Source organism: Cupressus sempervirens, chromosome 9 (genome assembly GCF_028749045.1).
Source record: "Cupressus sempervirens isolate cs-2001-9-10 chromosome 9, ASM2874904v1, whole genome shotgun sequence".
NCBI lineage: Eukaryota > Viridiplantae > Streptophyta > Pinopsida > Cupressales > Cupressaceae > Cupressus > Cupressus sempervirens.
Window position 1 is genome coordinate 807,639,454 of NC_143126.1, and position 13,271 is coordinate 807,652,724.

Genomic DNA, 13,271 nt, shown 5'->3' on the forward strand with positions numbered 1-13,271 from the left:
TGGTGAAGTCTCCAGAAGTAGGTATGTTGTTGTCCCTAATTCTTGTCATGACATCATTAAATTTTTTGATTAAAACTTTAGAGTCCATGTTTCCATCTTCAAACTGTAGGATTCCTATAGGGTTAACAATCTACATATCTTTTAGGAGTTCTTTATGCATCCTAGTGATTTTAGCTTCCACTAATTGCATTTCTTCAATGGCTTCTTTGTAAATCAACTTCTTCCAATCCATGTTACTTTTTAGGATGAACAACATGCATGATTCTATAGTTTTCATGGGATTCTCATTTAGAAACTTCAACACTCCATATTTTTCAACTTCATGGACTTGGAACACAATAGCTTGGCATCAATTTTGATCAGCCTTCCATAATGGCACAAGTGTTTTAATTTCACCTAACAACACCTTGCCTTTTGCGTACATGGTAGTAAAATCTAGAATAAATTTACTATGTTCTTTTACTATAGATCACACCCATTCTTGTACTACATCTGAGAGTAATTTATCCCTTTGCATTTGCTTAACCAATTGTTGGTTGTCTAATGAATTGGTATCAAAAGATTGTGGAGTCTGAACCAATGGAAGGGTGCCCAAATTCATTAGGGAGTCTATATAAGTAGCCATAGTGATTACCAACCCCTTTAGTTCTTTCTTTTCATTGCTATCACTTTCAGACTGAGTTAGCATGTGATCTGCAAAAAATTTAAAGAAGTGATTACCAGTGTCCTTGGTGATGGCCCCTAATTCTACTATGGTGACTTTAAAACCTTCTGCATCAATTTCCCTAGATTCATCTTTCTATTTGTAGGTAGAAACCTCTACCGTTACTTTTCTAGTCACGAGATCCTTGATTAAATGCGCATCACTCTTCATCTTTTTTCTTTTAGAACCATGAGCTACATATTTGGTGATGATATCTTTAACTAGTGGAAAGACTAGTTGAAGGCATCATTTCTTGTTGACTAAATTAGACAACCATGATGGAATGGTAGGAGTAGCTATCATCCCTTGATTTCCTCTAGGAGGAGTCATGAAATTAGGCTGGTCTAACTTAGGAGCCTCTATTAACTGCACATTACCATCTTAGGTATCTGAGAAGGTGCTCTTCTCCTTGACCTTGTCCTTGAGTCATCATTTTCTCTCTCTAAATCTCCTATTGCATGAGTGCCTCAAATTTAGTCTTGGACCTGGTTCTAGGGGCCATGATTTGTTTAGGAGATGTTCTTTTCTTCTTATTGGGAATTGGAGTATTACCTACAACATGAGACAAAATTTGGATGTTAGAGGTTAATGTTTCATAGAAAGAAACAACTTTTGGGGACTTTGTAGTTTTCTTTTCATTGACAACTTTCATATTTCTTCTTCTTAACCAATTATCTATATGGGTGAGAATAGATTTGGTTCTCAAGTTTATATCATCTTCTTCACCCTGACTCTAGTCCACTTCTAATTTCTTATACATACAAACACAAAGACGACAGATAAATTTTGAAGGGAAAACCACTATGCAATTCTCAACAAGTTCCTACCTTGCTATGATGCTAACCAGATGAATTCTTGGAGCTAATAAAAAAAATTTATCTTCTCAAAAACCCTCTTTCTCAAAATTTTCTCCTCCAAACCTATATGTTGAGAAATGAGCTATGATTTCTTAATAAAGAGTCTTCTTCCTTTACAGTTTCAATTTTGCAATCACACAAACCCTTTTTCTTTATTATTTTGTTTTAATTTAATTTCATGTGCAAACTTTTTGCATTTTATTTAAAATAAACTTTATTAAATTTATTTTGTCTCTCTTTTATTAATTCACAAGTCTTTAATAAAATATTTATTAATATAACTAATATTATTATTTAGATTTCATTATTAAAATGAAACTCCTAGATAAATTATTATTAAATTAAATAAATATAATTATGCCAACTTTTAGGACTTTAATTAAATCTTTTAAATTTAATTCTTTTATTTAATTAATTTCTTAATTAATTAAATATAATTGAAAATTGATTCTTCTTTATAAAATTTTCATTGAATTAAATCATTTAATAATCTTTTACTTTGATTTAATTTTAACTGAAAATCACAATAGACCCACAAATTTAATTAAGAAAACCCATATGAAAGACAAAGTGCTTAATCAAACTCAGGGGTCAAAATCATGAATTTACATCACTTGACAAATTTAGGAGGGTAAATAACTCAAATACTTGTCCTACTTTCTAGGAAAATTGGCTTAGGGTTAGGATTTGGACTCAAGAACTATCTCCCCTCTTATACCATTAAGATACTGTGATAAGGCACACTTATCCTAGCAATTTAGGGAAGTCAATGCCTAGTAACTACAATCTGCATAAAATTCAAGAATGTACATATATATAATTCTAAACTAAATAGGAAATGTTAGGGAGTGGTGCATCATGTAGATCCTAACTAGTAGGTGATTGTGACTTCCTCCCTCAACCACATCAGATATATCAAACTTAAAGAAAAACATACAAGTCCACCATACGTATTCAAGTATGGGGTAAGTAACAATAGAAACTACATATAAATCATCCATCTAATTATCATCATGAAATAATTGAAATCACTATATGAACATACGTATATCATCATCAAAAGAGTAATCATGAATACATGAAATAACTAAGTATCAAGTAGCTCATCACATATATCAACTGAGTACAAAATAACATCCAATCAAATATGGTAATGAAATACCGCTAATCATAAAATATAACCATAAAACAGGCCTAAAAGAATTCAAAAATAAAATATGAAAAGTAAACTAGGGATAGGCATTACATCCTTTCACAATCGCATCGTACTTCTTAAGTTATGCATATTGCAAGATTGATGACTGAAGTTTAGATGTCATCTTCGCAAGTTTTGACTTCAAATTTGCATTCTTTGATATCATATTTGATTTAGTTTCTTTGGCATGATCCTTTAGGATAAACTTTAGATTTTTAATTTATATCTCATGCTTGAGGATCTCATTTTCTTTCTCAAGCCTAGAAATGTCATTGAAATTCTTGTTCTAATCTTTAGTCTCTTTCTTGGATATGATATATTCCATCTTGTCCTTCATCTTCTCAATGCAATCTTTTGCATCTTCATACTTATCCTTTAGAGTATCTCTCTATTTTCTAAGTACATCAAGTTTCTCAATGAGACTTGGGGGGGGGGAGTGTGAATCAATATTTCACAAACTTTTGCCCAACTATGGATGTCATTAACAATCTTTTAACTTTCATAAATGAATAAATTGATTAAAATAAATAGTAAACACAACCATAAAGTAATGTGACACAAAAAACCATTTTTTTAAACTAGGGAAATCTTAGCCAAGGAGAAACCATGATGGGGATGGTACCCACAAAATGATTCACTAATCAAAAGTATCTTGTGAAAGATATTGACCCTCTTAGGAGTCTATTACATCTGTATAGTGTCTCAATCCCTATTAGAGGACTAGGCCTTGTTAGAAGCCTCAACCCTATTAGGAGTTGCTATTACAATTACAAAATGTATGCAAGATGAGCCCATTGCCCAAACATGCAGTATGCAATTATATTCAGTATTCAAAAATACATATACAAAAAACTCTTTGCAACTACTAATATCTTCAATATCTTATATGATCTTTGTAGCTCACTATAAAAACTTCACATATAGTGCCTCTTTTTTCTCTGATCAAAAAGTTCACAACTCAAAAAAATAGCATAAATATCGTAATAACCATACATCACATTGACTACTTTGCATTTTCAAATATTTCCTTTATACCATAATATTTCATAATATCTTGTACTATCAACCTTCATGCTTCTACACATGTCCCAAAATACAAAACCATACTTCTCACACTTAGGGCTAGTATGTAGGATGTCATCCCTAATTATTTAAGTACTTGTTTTGATAAACAAAATAATTCCTTAACATAAAATGTACCATTCCTCATCTCTGTCTTGTTCTGTCAACTCATTACTACAACTTGAAAATTTGTTATAACTCTATTTGTATTTTTTGTACTACCTTGCACTCTCAGGTACAATATCATGACATACTATATTATCACCAAGTAACTACACACATGTCAATAATGACTCTATGGATCTCACCTATCAAAACTGTGTCTATCCTGATAGATAGTCTTCATTAAACTTAGACAATTTTCTAAGGCATACTGCCAAAACTTTAGCTCCATACTTTTCTCACTTCATACTAAGTATATGCTTCCATAAATGGAAAATCCATGCTATCTACCTAGACAAATCGCCAACAATTCTTATTTTAAAAACATATTTTTTTTATTTTTTTATTTTTTAACCTTAATATATTTATGTAAGCTAGATTTAATTATTCTATCTTCTTATATATATAGAAAGATAAAAGACCTTAGTGTTGCAGCACTCCTACATTTTAGTTGTTGAAAAAGCTCTTCCATACTACAAATCATATTGAGATATTTTTATTTTATACTAAAAAATAGATAGTTAAATTTAACGATTTGTGACTTAGATTCAACTTGATTCTTTATAGCAAAGATATTTCTCATTATCTCATTTGTCCACACTTCAACCATATTTTAAGCCTCATATAATTTCTTATAAATCCTAAATATTTGGATCCATTTAGCTGTGCATTCCATCATTCCTTGAAGTAATCTGGAAAAAAATGGACACACGTACTAAAAAAAATCATTGTGAAAAAGTCATTTTTCTAGTTTCTTTTACTATGTAGAATTGACTTCACTAGCTAATGACCAAATCAACCAAGATGAATAAATTTGGAACAAAAGAACATTGATTCAAGATCAAATTTGAATTCATAAAGAATATATCTATGCTCTATAAAAATATTTTTTTGCCTAATTTATCTATTATTAGAAGTAAGTCTTACAAATTTAGAAACAATATTCACTAGTGAAAATTTTCCACAACAATCTCTTATTATATAAAAAATAGAATTCAAATACTTAATACCCCTTTCTTAGATCCTCTAAGAACATAGTAGTGTCTAAATTATTCACAACAATCCAATTTCCCTCTTACTCACCAGTCTCCATGTTAGGGTTATGAATACTAGTTAGGTCATGAACATTTAATATTTTTATTAGAATTAACTTTCAGGTTTCAAGGCAACACAAATTCTTAGTTTTCAATTTAGATTCATTATTGCCACCATTTTTCTTAAGACTCAAGTTCAAAAAAAATTAGTTCATGTTTCAAAATATCATTTTCTTTTTGGAGATTTCCTACTTTGTCATTGTCACTAGTCTGTGCAATTGATTCCTTTCCATTTTTCAAATCATCAATCTTATCTTTTAACTTTCCAATAAAAAATTTTGCATCTACATACCTATCTTTCAGGTTATCTTTTTCTTCAGTAAGAACATCAATATGCTCAAGAGCTTCTTCAAGATTTTTCTTCAACCATTCCATATCTTCATGGATCTTACTCAAGTTACTAAACTTCTTTTGAGTAACTAATCTCTGATACCAATTGTTAGAAATAGACAATACTAAAGTGGGGGGGAGGGTGGATGAATTAGTATTCTACAAAATTTTGCCCACAATTGAATATTGTTAATTACTTTATAACTTGCATACGAAAGTAAACCAACAATGTTGAATAGTAAATATAACCATGCACATAGAGAACCCATACCATTATTTTTTATCTAGAGAAACCCTAGCCAAGGAAAAAACCTGATGGTGACGATATCCACTAGATGATTCACTAAATAATAGGATCTTGTTAAGGATATTGACACCATTAGGAGTTTCTTCAACCCTGTTAGGAGTTTTCATGAGTCCTTGTTAGAGGATTAGGCCTTGTTAGAAGCTTGAACCCTATTAGGAGTTTCTTCAACATTGTCAAGAGTTGGTAAAACAAATACAATGTATGCAAGAAGAGCCCACTTCCCTAACATGCAATTATACAATTTAGTTCTTCACAAGAATAGATATACATACAATACTTTTCGTCTTCTATATTTCACACTTTCTTTGATTAAACATCAGATGTAATTCACATATCATCAATCACAAGTCTCACATAGATCATATAGATGTTGCATAGTTCATCACATTTCACACTTTTCTTACACACTTATCTTCACAAGATAAGATCTTTACTTGTTCCTTGCATCTTCATAATTCTTTTCTCACTCAGCTTGCATGTCTTCACACACTTGACATAATGTAAAATAACTTATGGAATAATATCCACATAGTTGGTTGATCATGACTTAGTAATTATTTTATCACCAAAATAATTCCTCAAGTCTTACAGTCTAATTCTCTGCTATGCTCTTTTTTGCTTTGTTAAATAATCATATTGGTATTTCAATCATAACTTCATCAAATTGTCCATACACACCTATGCATTGTTACACATCATCATGACACTGTCATTGAACTTCTCTTAACTAGGCATAACCTAACTCTCAATGATTCATGTCTAAAGATTACATATGTTCTTTTTACTACTACAAACTATCTAATACTTAGATAATTTTCTATCTCTAAATATATAAATGAAGTTTTGAATACATGTTGCCATAAATGACAACCATCAATACATATATCTGACTATATTTGCAACATATGATTCTTGCTTTCAGCAATCTCCTCCAAAATCAAAGTTCTAGTGTGAGCTTTATATTGGATATTCAAATATTGTTGAAGTTGATGAAATATCATCCCTACAGCTCCCAAGAATCACCTACATGCAAACACTTATCATAGAAAGAGAGAAGCAAAAGCTATGGAGGCTAAAATTGCCAAATCCATAGATGAAACATTCTTGATGAGCAAAAAAAGAAATTGCTATTATCAAAAGTGAATAAATAATTTACAGAGAGATCAATCCTTATAAAAGGAGATCAAAACGTGAAAGGGTAACCTAAAAAGTTACAAAGGGTAACCTATAAGTTAAAAGCTATTTAATAATTACTAATTAATTATTAAATAGAGAATGCGAAAAGCACATAAAGTGAAATCTTAAGAAGGGAGAAAAAGGTAATTTAATTAATGAAATTAAATTAACCTTTGTCTCTAACACCCCCCTTAAGATGATCAACAATGCAATTACAAATAATGCAGAAAGAGCAAGCAAACTACAATATAATGTTGAAAGAAAACTTGGGTCCTGGCAACAAGGCTTGGTGAGGTACCAAATCACAACCAAATCTCTATGAAATAGAGAAATAGAGAAAACCTAGTGGGAAAAACTCTACTCCAAAAAGAGATAGTTGAAAACCTAGTGAAGGACTATAGAAGCCTCCAACTAGAGGAATGTTAAAGAAAATAGGAACAAAGAGCGATTATGAAGAAATATCAGTGAAGCATGAAGAAGTTGCAAACTCTATCAAAAAGAAATTGCTGATCTATAGAACCTCCTTTGAAATAGAACATGACCAGGTAGAGAAGACTATAATCTACATCGAAACAAGAGGCAAACAAAGGCAAAAAATTGAACTCAAAAATATAGATGGCATGAAACACCAAAGCCTAAAGATCTGATCAATCAAACCAAGGAAGCATAAGAAACAACAGAAGAACCCTCCCTAATGTAGACAAGGGTGAGGTGATAGGAAACTGAGAAAGTGGGTTAATATCTCCTACAAAATAGAAAGAGCCAACAACATTGAGAGTGAGGAAGAGGTACAAACACCTATAAAGGTATGTGTCATTGACACATCATGGGGATAATGTCATGGAAGGGACACTCACTTGATAAAGGAAGAGGGCAATAAAAGGAAAACAACTATCCCCCGTGGTACTTTATAATGCAGTATGAGTAAAACAAAACACAAAGTTGTTCAAGATCCTAAAATGCAATAAAGTGGCACTTTATCTCAATGCATTTGCAAAAATACTACAAAAGGATATCAACAAAGATCAAAAGAGACATAAGGCTAATATAAAAAATAGTACAACCCATGAGAAATCATCTGAAGCAACGAAATTGATCCTCAAACCTTAAACAACCCAAATATCCACCATAATGAAAAAATGAAAAAAACTAAATAGAATGTGCCTAGAGAAGAATTTGGAAAAACAACGAACATCACTAGAAAGATCTTGGAAAGAACTTTCCAACAATATAAAGAATTACCAAATTAGAGATCAAATGCTCAAGGTATATCTCCCAGAGTGCAAAATAGAATTTTTGGCTTTGAATACATAAAAAGGAAACCAAATAGCATCAAAAGTCCAAATAACCTACACCATCATGACAAGCTTGGAAAGAGCTTTATGACGATATAAGATTTGTCAAAAAATACCTCTATATGACAAAGATACGGCCAAAAAACCACATACAACTTTTTAGGACAAAAAAAATCAAAGAAGAGACAATTTGAAGGGCATCAAATTTTGACTCCAAAATTGCTAACATCACACCTACTATTGTTAGACTTGTTGCATCAGTACTTGGACTGACATGTGTTAGTACCTTGCTAACATATGCATCCTTCAATGATGCAAGCATCAAATGATTTTAAAATAAATAATAATAAAAGAAAGAATGCAAGAGCTTTTCGAAACTTTTATTTATTTTTATTTTTAGGAAAAAAACATGAGTTTATTTATTTTTAAAAAGGCTTTTTTTATTTATTTATTTTTTATTTATTTAAAAAAAAATTCCTCACCTTGTGAAGCATGCCCAAATTTGGGAGCAATTTTTTGCCTCAAATTTCAATTGTGTCCAAATTGGATAAATTTTATATGGAAATTGAGGTTTTTGGGTGCTATGAATCTGGTGAGGTCTATTTGGGCTCAAAATACATTGAAAAAATTACCCACCCCCCCCCCCCCCCCCCCCCACCCCCCCCAAGCTAATACAAAATAACTCTGAAAACTTAAACCCTCTAAAATAAAAAAAAAGGTATAGATTTGAAAGCCAAGACAAATCTCTCATAAACTGAATAGGGGCATGAAGATCTAGAGATTTGATACCATGTTAATGTTGGTGAAATCCCAACCCCACAGCTCCCAATAATCACCTACATACAAACACCTGTCATAGAAAGAGAGAAGAAAAAGCTATGGAGGCTGAAATTGCCAGATCCATAGATGAAACATTCTTAATGAGCAAAAAAAAAAAATTGCTACTATCAAAAGTGAATAAATAATTTATAGAGAGATCAATCCTTATAAAAGGAGATTGAAATCTGAAAGGGTAACCTAAAAGTTAAAAGCTATTTTTACTAATTAATTATTAAATAGAGAATGCAAAAAGTGCATAAAGCAAAATATTAACAAGGGAAAAAATGTAATTTAATTAATGAAATTAAATTAACCTTTTTCTCTAACAAATATTTTTGACCTGAATCACTAATGGTTTCTAGATAACTTCATTCATTTTTGCCATGCCTCGAAGTTATCTTTTCTCAACTTGGGAATCTCTCTTATGTAAGACATCTTGATCTTTAGCTTAGGTACTTGAAACCTTCTCTACAAGCACCAAATGATCTGATACCAATTTTTGAAAATATAAGAGGAGTAACTAAGAGGGGAGGGGTGAATCAATTACCACAAAAATAATTCACAAATCCATTACATTTCAATACAAATAAAAACACAAACATTGTTGAAACTGATCATTATTGTTGAAACTTGGTTACCACAGAGGCATTCAGTTAACACTAGAAATTTACTATCACTTGGAAAGTACAAAAATATCAAGTGTAACTCAATAAATACTGAAGATACAAATCTTAAGATGCTAATTTTGATTAACCTTAATTAACTTGGTTGCATACATATAAAATAAATAGCATGAACACAAGTGACACCAAGATTTAACATGGAAATCCAATTTGGGAAAACCACCAATTGCAACTAGTTATTGTTTTTCATTCTTTTGAAGTGAGTCGTATTAGGTGTGATGCATGACACCTCGCCTTTTTTATTCTTTTATGGGTTTTAGGGTTGGTTTAGTTTTTTGTGGGTGTGTTTGAATAAAATCCAATAGGTTGGATGTAAGGTTGGTCAACTATATGTTTGTAAGAGCCTATAGAGCTCACTAGTTGAAAATTTGCTATTGTTGGCTTACGATAGTGAAGCCTTGCTATTTTGGTGTAGTATGGGTTTGAGGAGTGTTTTAGGACCCTATATATGTTACCTAGGGTCAAGGTGGTCACAATCACCCATCGAGTTGTCAAAATGAGCCAAAATACTTATTATGCAAAAAGTTGCTAGCAATTTTGAAAAGTTGGTCAAGCAATTTTGACAACTTTTCAAAAAATGAAGCAAGATTTGGTTAGATTAGTTATAACCACCCATGCTTGGGATATAAGCATGGATTTGATGTCTAGATAAGGTTAATGGAATTTTGTATTGCAGTTATCATTTTTGGTACCTCTGTATGAATGTTTGTGGTAGGATTTTGTTAGAACTATATTATTTTCCTATTACTATACAACTTGTATGGTTTGGTAGAGAAGATCAGATTCCATGGGGATGTAGAGTATTCTAGCAGCTTTCTTTTTTGTTAAGTATATTTCTTCAATATTTTAGTGTATAGAGGTAGAAGTTTTTGAAGGTCACTAGTTTTACAGATAATCACAATGCTATTTCACAAGAAATGGCGCTAACCTAAGAACCCAATAGTGGAAATGGTTGAAACCATGGGGAAGTAGGTATAGAGTATACACATAAAATCTTTGTTCTTTTTTTTTTTTTTTGCAATTATTTCCTTGGTTCCAATGGCAAGCCCTATGATTGACTATTGAACACAAGTGAGCTAGAATAGGGTTAAGATTACTTTTAGGTTTCAATATACCACAAACTTTTAGTGTACAAGATTTATGTCCTCGACTATATTTGCTATCACAATTGAAACACAACCCTTTTTCTCTATTCTCCTTAATTTTTTGTGGAGTCAACCGAGTAGGTTGAGGAAGAGAAGGTGTTAAATATCCTTTTTCTCTTGTCACATTAGCCCCTTGCTTTCTAAGAATCAAGAACTTCTCCTCTACCCCGCATGCCAACATAAAATACTTATATTTACTAAGCTAGGACTAAAAATGCATACCTCATGTTGAATGTGATCTTTGAGATCACCCAAGAATAAATAGTTCAAGTTCTCCTCTGTAATTGTATCCACTCTTAAGGATAAATTTTGGATTTTTTGAATATAATCCTTAACTAATCCTATCCGTTGAAGCTTAACAAGTTGGCTAAAGAAGTTGTTTGTCACACTTACTAGGGCCAAGATACCCTTACTCAGAAAAAAAAATTCAATTTTTGTTTAGCAAATTTTCTACCTTGAGAGCGAATTTTCCTAATTTTCTAATTACTTGCTTAATAATTTATCAATTTCTCCAAGCTTTGAAATGTAGGCTCATCCACTATATATTCAAAAACCCAATACAAGTTACACTTCAATTTGACAAGATGTGAGAGATATGTAGATCTCAATAAACTTTGGAGAAATAGTAATTCTACAATAATTTGCTCAAATTTTCTTCAATTCCTCTGAATTTTGGAGTATATCTTCTTTAATATGGTCTTCAAAAACCCTTTAAACATCTTTTAAAAATTTGTTAAAATATGAAAGTTATGCTCTTCCCAAAATTACCCCAAAGTTGAGAAAAAATCTTGCCTCTATGGTGCCAAGATCATGCTTTGATACCACTTGTAATGAAATAAATTACACAATAAAAGAGATAATATGAAATATTCTATAAATACTTGATAATAAATAAGAGTAATAGGCCACATCAAGGGACAACCTCCAAATATCTCCAATTAGAACACACTTCATAATATGATGTTAAAATAAGACTTACAACCTCCTATATATACCTAATTATGCTTGGGTTGAATAGACGCAACCCTACATAGCATCTAGGCTGACCTACCTACATAAATAATAATATAATAATGATAACATAAATTAATTAAGGATTAAGATAGCTACAAGTTGACTATTCATAACCCTATATACACCAATATTAAGGGCATAGCAATCTATATGTCCCTTCGTATAGACCGATATGACTATTTTATCTAATAATGAATGTTTAATGCTTATTATATTTTATGCTTGTCTATAATGGGTATTATTTATTTTGTTATTCAATAGTCAAATGCTAATAAATTTTTTTTTTTGTAATGTTTATTCAATCAATATATATATATATATATATATATATATATATATAATGGGCCCTTGGTTTAGTAAAGTTGAATGGCTCATAAAGAGCCCACTAGGCATCAAGTCTTGATGAGTGCAAGGCTCCGACATCATCAGGGATGAGGTCGAGATCATGCCTTGGGTGATTTTGATGGCGTGGATGCCCCTCAATCCTTGGCTCTAATCTGAAGAGGTTTCAAGCACAAGTGGGCCTATATCGGGTCCCTAAAAAGTCTATGTGGTGGCCTTTGCTGGTTAGTAGTTTGCAGGCTTCGTGTCTTGCTGGGTTGCCTCACAGCTTTGAAATATATGTTTAGGAATTATTTAGTTACTTTGTTTATGCACACCATAATGAAATGCTTGTATCTATTTATATAATATTTTATTATAAATAGTTAAGATATCTAATAATTATTTTATTATGTAATTGATTACCTAATTATTTCTTATAGAATTATCAACTATTATGATTTAATGTCAAGTCTCAATACTAGAGGGGGATATTACATTAGCCACAATCCATTCCTATTCATCTATAAGTTCAAGGATGTCTAATACTATTTGGGGTAAGAATAATTTTGATGGATGTTTTCTCTTTAATAGTTTCTTTTTCAACACTCTCATGACATTCTTAACAATTCCTTATAAACTTCCTAAGCTTTGTTCTACTCTATCTTTCTAGATTATTCTATATAACTTTATGAATATTCTTCTAAACTACCTTAACATGTAGAAGTTTTCCTTTCTATCTTATTCAATATGATGGTTGATGAGATCTTATATATTTTTAAGTTAATATCTTTTATCATTTCGTGCATGTAGAATTTTATGAAGCAGTGTAAGAGTGGAAGTTCATAAGTATATGAATTGATCATTGAATGTGAACTAGTTTTCACTAGAAATGTGGATGTGGATATTTTAGTAAAGTGGGAAAATGACTCCATAAGGAAACCATGATGAAAGATATGTTGTAACATAAAAAGGTTTTAAAATCCTCCATTTGTCAAAAAATGATATGATCATGGAAAACTTGGTAAGCACTGATGGTGATTTCAAAAGAACTTCAAAGTAACAAAAAAAGGAAAAAAAAAATGTGTTTAAAGTTTTATCAAAACGC

At 31.2% G+C, this 13,271-nt stretch overlaps 1 pseudogene across 1 annotated transcript in view; it reads left to right on the forward strand.

The window, feature by feature from the left end:
- LOC149541159 (protochlorophyllide-dependent translocon component 52, chloroplastic-like) overlaps positions 1 to 13,271 on the forward strand; it is a 154,905-nt pseudogene that overhangs the window by 65,496 nt on the left and 76,138 nt on the right. The gene's annotated exons all lie outside the window — the stretch shown is intronic.